Source organism: Spermophilus citellus (genome assembly GCF_964194105.1).
Source record: "Spermophilus citellus genome assembly, chromosome: 6".
Classification (NCBI taxonomy): domain Eukaryota; kingdom Metazoa; phylum Chordata; class Mammalia; order Rodentia; family Sciuridae; genus Spermophilus; species Spermophilus citellus.
Window position 1 is genome coordinate 60921525 of NC_138187.1, and position 7014 is coordinate 60928538.

Here is a 7014-nt window from a genome sequence, read left to right on the forward strand (position 1 = left end):
CACAATGAAAGTATTTGTAAATGTACTTCACAAAGAAGGAAATAATCAACTGGCACATAAATATACAAATAGGAGTATAAATCATTACTACCAAGAGAAGTTAACACTAAAGCCAATACACTATTGCATATCCATGAGAAGGAAAACATGAAATAAAAAGGCAAAAAACATCTAACAAAATAAAATGACTTAAAATTACAAACATGTTAAGCAATGGCAATTTTCAAATCTGCTGTTGGTGATAAAAAATTTTAGAGGAGCCGCGCGGTCGGGACCTGAGGACCTGGCGGTGCTGATCCCGGCGCGGCCTCCAGGCGCCTCCCCGCGTTGTGCACCCCGGGTGCACCGGCGGGTCCTGGCACCGCACCCCGTGGCCTCGGTGGTTGGAATAATGAGCCTCATCTATCACGACAGCGCCCTCCGGAACAAGGCGGTGCAGAGCGCGCGACTGCCCGGGGCCTGGGACCCCGCCACCTACCAGGGGGGGAATGGCGTCCTGCTGGAGGGAGAACTGGTGGATGTATCTCGGCATAGCATCTTAGATGCCCATGGCAAGAAGGAACGCTACTACGTGCTGTACATTCGGCCCAGTTGTATCCACTGCCATAAATTTGACTCCAGCGCGACCAGGAAGGTGAACACAGGCTTCCTCATGTCATCCTACAAAGTGGAAGCCAAAGGAGACAGCAACAGGCTCACAACGGAGGAGCTAAAGGGGCTGGTCAATAAGATCGAGCTGCTGGCACTGACAGAGAGCCTCACCCCAGGACCAGACAGTGGCGTTCTGGATGCCTGAGTCAGAGATGGAGGCGATGGAACTTGAGCTGGGGGCCGGGGTACGGCTGAAAACTCGGGGTGATGGCCCCTTTATAGATTCATTAGCCAAATTGGAGGCTGGAACAGTGACCAAGTCTAATTTTGCTGGTGACCAAAAGACAGGGACATCCTGGACAGACAACATCATGGCCCAGAAGTCTTCAGATGGGGCTGCAGTGGAGATCCGAGAGCAGGGAGATGGGGCAGAGGATGAGGAGTGGGATGACTGAGATTCATGAAGCACGGATGCCTCTGGGGCCACCTGCATCTTCTATGGCACCGTGGACAATTTCCTTTAGCGACCTCCATGCTGAAGCTGTAGACCAGTCTTCCAAGCCTTACCCAGTTCTTCCTGCAGCTGCTTTTGGAACATGCTGAAATAAAATCCAAAACCACGATGTGGATGGAGGGACCCTAAACTGTGGCTTAAATGCAAGTCTAACCTTCTAGATAATTTCATGACACTTCCTGCCTTAGTGACCGCCTTGTTTTGGAGGCAGGTAGTGGGCAAGTACCCCAGGGCAGTTTGGGAGGAACTGGACTTGGTCTTGGTGCTTCATGGGGGATTCTTCTCCTGTCTAAAGACAGAGGACTTCTGAGGAGAAATTAGTGGGCTCTTTTCTCCAATCTGTTTCCTGCTTCTTTCCACCCGGCCTCCTTCCCAGCACTCTGCTGTAACCCCTTCTCCCCTGCTTCAAGCCACCTTCTCCCCCATTTCCTCCCATCCCACACCTAAGGTGCCAGTCCTTCATTGCTCCTCTAACTCCATGTTCCCTTGGGGTTTCCTGACCTCCCTGGCTGCTGCCACAGGGGTAGCTGTTCTCAGGGAGGCCAACAGCCTTCACAAGTATGGCTGATTGGTCCTTTGCTTTCAGACTTGCTCTGCCAGGACACATTTTTTTTTTTTGTTTTTGTGGTGCTGGGGATCAAAGTCAGGGCCTCAAGCATATGAGGCAAGCACTCTCTGCCACTGAGCTACATCCCCAGCCCTGAACTACATTTTTGATACCCTTTTCTGTACTTTGAGAATGTTTTCACAAATGAATAAATTTTCTTCTACACTGAAAAACAAATTTTAGAGCCACTATGAAAATTATTGTGTACTAAATACATAGTCATATATTATGAGCCATGATTTTATTCTGACAGAACAAAAATTTACCAAACTATTCTGTGAATACTTTAAGTGGTAGCTGCCGCTGCTGCTTTCACCAAAAAACTAGACTGCAACTGCCATAACTTTCCACAGTCCAAGCCCCCTAACTCAGAGACATAGTACACATGATTTTCACAAGTCTATGGTCAGTCCCATAAAAATGTCAAAGAAAAACAAAGAAAGTGCCATAGTTGAAAGTCAAGGATCTGAAGAAGTAGATAGTGGAAGAAAATAAATACTGGGCAGAGGATAAGAAAATGTGGTGAAGTAGTAGGAGAATAAATCTGAGGAGCAAGAAAAAAATTGCTGAGGATGCATAAGATTCAGACATGAGAAAAAGGTGAATCCTAAGTGGGAGAAGACAGAAAATGTGACAGCATGACACTTATACCACTGGCTTCATATTTGAAAATCCCTAAAGACCAGGAGTTAATGGGGTAATCAGACAAGTATGACACATACCTGGCTCCCTGCTATTGGAGATATATTAGATATTACACATTCATTTTTATTACTTTCAAGCCTTGTAATTTCTTCCTCTCCAGGCACTGTTCAACCAACTTAAATATGTTGTTGCTCCACTTTCTGACCTGTTGCATCTGAGGTCCCCTGCTTGATGCCAGTAACTCACATCCCATGCTTTTCTTTTTCTACAACCCATCCCACTCATCCTTTTTCTCAGATGACCTGTCAGAACCACACTCTTAATGCCCCAACTCTGACATTCTGAGCTATTCTTCATTCTGATCATTGGATTACCCTCACATTTACTCCAACAATAAAGCATCACACAAGATTGTGGTCAGGTTGGTTTTCTAGACAAGAAACAGTTAGTCTACCTCCTTTTTTGGTACAATTAAATAAAGAAATTGTCTCACTTCTGTCCTTTCTTTTTTTAAAGATAATACTTTTAGATACTTAGTTGTGACAAAACAGTTGTTACCAAAACCAAGAAGATATGATGGTATTCTTTAGCATCATTAATGTTGTATTTCTGATAGAAATACTAGTTATTTTGTATGTTCCTGAAAAATGTCATGTGTCTAAGTTAAAATTAAGGAGAAATCACACTAGCTGGGGTTTTATCTCATCAGTTGAACACTCTTCTTGCTCATGTGAGGTCATGGGTTCATTTCTCAGCAATAAATAAAAAGCAAATAAAATAAAGGTAATGTGTCCACCTACAACTAAAATTATTTTTTTTTAAAAATCACAGACTATTAAATGATAAATTTACAATGAAACTAACAATTCATTAGCTAAATATTTGTTTCAATATTTTGGGAGAGGCAATTTTTATACAAAAAACTCTAAAGAGAAAATAATAGGCAAAAAAGCAAAACATATTAACAGTGAACATACCACAGAAAGTATCAGGAAAGCCAGGTGTTGTATTTATAACACAGATAAAATTGGAAAAGCTCTAGTAAATTTTACAAGAAAAAATTGCACACTACTTATATATTATTCAATTTAACATATATAGTTTTATATAATGATGCTTCACTTAATGATGGTTATATTCTGAAAAATGTATCATAAAGTTATTATATTATTTTGCAAACGATTCAGGGTCCTGCCTCAATTCTAGATGCTATAGACCACTACAAACCTAGGTTATTATTTATCTATTAATGTACATGAAGTTCATCATTGATGATAAAAGATAGAAAACTCACTGCAATAATAGAAAAAAAAATGACATCCTTTTCAAAGAAAGCTCCTGGGACATTAGAGTATCTGCTTGACACAAAATACCCCTGTATTCTCTCCTGATATGACTCACAGATCATTCACTTGTAAGAAATACTTGAATAAAAAAGAAAAATAGAAGACACACCAAATTTATATTAAGAAAGGGATTTAAACAGTGTATATAGTGGTATATGACTATAACACAAGGAACTTGGAAGAAATAATAATAAAAATTGAAGGATAAAGCTAAGCTTGAGCAGCTTAGAAGATTACTCAAAATAAACTTTAGAAAGGACTCTGAATGTGGCTGACTACTGTGGCTTGTCTGTCTTCAATTACCCAAAATAATAATACTAATAATACAGAAAGATGGTTATTTGTTTCCAAAGTTAAATACTAACTTCATAACAAAATTGGGGATATTAAAATAAGTTTCATACACACAAACACACACACACACAGAAGATTCCATGAAGAAATGTAAGTTGAAGTGACAGGTTGGGAGAAAGTGACTGCCTCACATATAACAAAATACTCTGAAACAGAAAAAAAAAGAGGGTAAGGCAGGAGGATCTCAATTTTAAAACTAGTCTCAGCAAGTTGTTCAGGTCAAAAGAAACTTAATGAGACCCTGTCTCAAAACAAAAAATAGAAGAAGAAGAAGAAGGAAAAGAAGAAGAAGGAGAAGGAGGAGGAGGAGGAGGAGGAAGAGGAAGAGGAGGAGAAGAAGGAGAAGGAGAAGAAGATGATGATGATGATGATGATGATGATGATTACAGGATATTGCACATTGGTTAAACATGCTGGATTTTGGGTTCCAACATGGCAGCGGGCGCAGAGAGATCAAGTCTCTGACCTCTTCAGCTGTGCAGGCATAGGGAGTCGTAAACAATCTAAATTCTGTTTGCGGAGGATCACTAGGCAATGCTGAGCTGACGTGGATCTGAGGCGAACAGTCTGGGCCTCTCAGAACACACACTGAGCCCGGATCGGCTGAATTCAAGCTCCCATTCGCCTGCTTCCCGCACACAAACAGCTGTGACTCAGCACTAATCCATCTGGCTGAAACAACTGGTCAGCCCTTCTGATCCTATGGAGGTAAATGCCAACTGAGCCTTCATAGGTGGTGGCCACAGGTTTGAAACGGGGCTTGGGAGAGACAGTAAGGACCCACCTATTGCATTGGTCACCCGGCAAAGGGAAACGAACTGTCGCCATTTGCAAGAGATACCACCATGGCAGAGAACTGATGTCACCAGACTGCGGCGGAGGAGATAACTTCATTGAAACCTGCAGCTACAGGTGTGTAATTCCCTAGCTTTCCCTCTCCACACATCGGGGAAACCTTAAGGGCCCCTCCCAGGTCTCCTGTGAGCACGATAGCCAGACCGAGGGAATCAGACGTGGCGCGGGACCTGTGGCGCAGAACTTCCGGCTACTGCTCCCACCAGTGCTGACAAATGAGGTCTCTTGCACCAGCTACCGGGAGCGGGGCTAAGGGAGGGCAAGTAAAATTTGCTGAGGATTCTCAGCCCCAATCTCTACAAACTTACGGTCTGAGGGATTGGCAAACAGGGAGAGTGTGCCCCGTCATTCATGAAAACAGGGCTCCCGGGAGCAGCAGACCTGGCGTGTAGCCAGTATTGTGGTGAACGTCACCGGTGAGAGGGGCCTGGCTAGAGGAAAAGTGGGGAAGTGACTAGACACAAGAGGAGGCCCTAGGCACTCAGGATTAGAGACTCGCCCAGTCTCGGAGGAGGAGCTGCTGCACAGTGATTGGTTCCCGTGTATTGACAGGAGAAGCTTGGCCTGGTGGGCACAGCGCCACCTAATGGAAGAGAAGTTAATCAAACTCTAAGACTGCATTTATTAGTTTTTTTTTTTAAAGAGAGTGAGAGAGTGAGAGAGAGAAAGAGGGAGAGAATTTTTAATATTTATTTCTTAGTTCTTGGCGGACACAACATCTTTGTTGGTATGTGGTGCTGAGGATCGAACCCGGGCCGCACACATGCCAGGCGAGCGCGCTACCACCTGAGCCACATCCCCAGCCCTTTTTCTTTTTTTTGATTTGGGTTTTTTCTTTCATTTCATTTTTCTTTCTTGTTGTTTTTTAAATTTTTTTTCAATTTTTTAAAATTTTTTTTCTTCTAATTTTAATTTTTATTTTTGTTATTATTATTTTTTTTAATTTTTTTTCTTTTTTATTTCCTATTTTTTTCTTCTTTTGTCTTTTCATTTCTTTTCAATTTTCTTATTCCCCCTTCCTTGAATTCTACCTGCTTACTCTCATTCTCTTTAGTGACTTCTTCCCTTCCCTTCTAATACCTTTCCTCCCAAGCATCAAATAAATTTATAGGAGTAAACAGTAACTCAGCAGTCAAACAGAAGAAGAAGTAACATGAGAAGCTTGAAAAAGCAAGGAAGAAAAGGAGTACAAACAATGCAGGACAGCCTAAATATTCAGGAGGACCTAGAGTCATCAGAAAAATGGTCATATAAAGAACTCAAGGAACACCTTAGACAGATGGAATGGAACCTTAAAGAGGATACGAAACAGCAAATTCAAGCAGCGAAAGAACACATTGAGAATGAATTACATGAACAGATAAAAGAAGAAGTTAAGCATCTTTTTCAGGAGATAGAGATTATAAAAAATAATCAAACAATAATTCTAGAAATGAAGGAAACGTTAAACCAAATTAAAAACTCGATTGAGAGTATCACTAACAGAGTGGAGTAAGTAGAAGCCAGAACGTCAGATAATGAAGACAAAATATATCATCTTGAAAAGAGTCTAGCCAACTCAGAAAGGCTGGTAAAAAAATCACAAGAAAAACATCCAAGAGTTATGGGATAACATAAAAAAACCAAACTTACGAGTCATTGGGATAGAAGAAGGTACAGAGATTCAAACCAAGGGAATGAGTAACCAGCGGAATGAAATCATTACAGAAAAATTTCCAGAAATAAAATAGGAAACAGATATACAAATTGAAGATGCATACAGGACACCGAGCACACAAAATCACAGTAGAACAATGCCAAGACACATTGTTATGAAGATATCCAATATACAAAACAAAGAGAAAATATTAAAAGCTACAAGAGAAAGGAGGCAGATTACATTCAGGGGTAAACCAATAAGGTTAAGAACGGATTTTTCATCACAGACGCTGAAAGCGAGAAGATCCTGGAACAACGTATTTCAAACACTGAAAGACAATGGATGCCAACCAAGAATTCTGTATCCAGCAAAATTAAGCTTCAGGTATGACAACAAAATAAAAATCTTTCATGATAAAAAAAGTTAAAAGAATTTGCAGCCAGAAAACCAGCATTGCAAAGCA

At 41.2% G+C, this 7014-nt stretch overlaps 1 pseudogene across 1 annotated transcript; it reads left to right on the forward strand.

Annotated features, from left to right (window-relative positions):
- The first annotated feature begins 263 nt into the window (after positions 1-263).
- On the forward strand, positions 264-1665 carry LOC308652467 (arpin-like; annotated as a pseudogene). The gene has a single exon. The product of its transcript is annotated as an arpin-like (transcript).
- The last annotated feature ends 5349 nt before the right edge of the window (positions 1666-7014 follow it).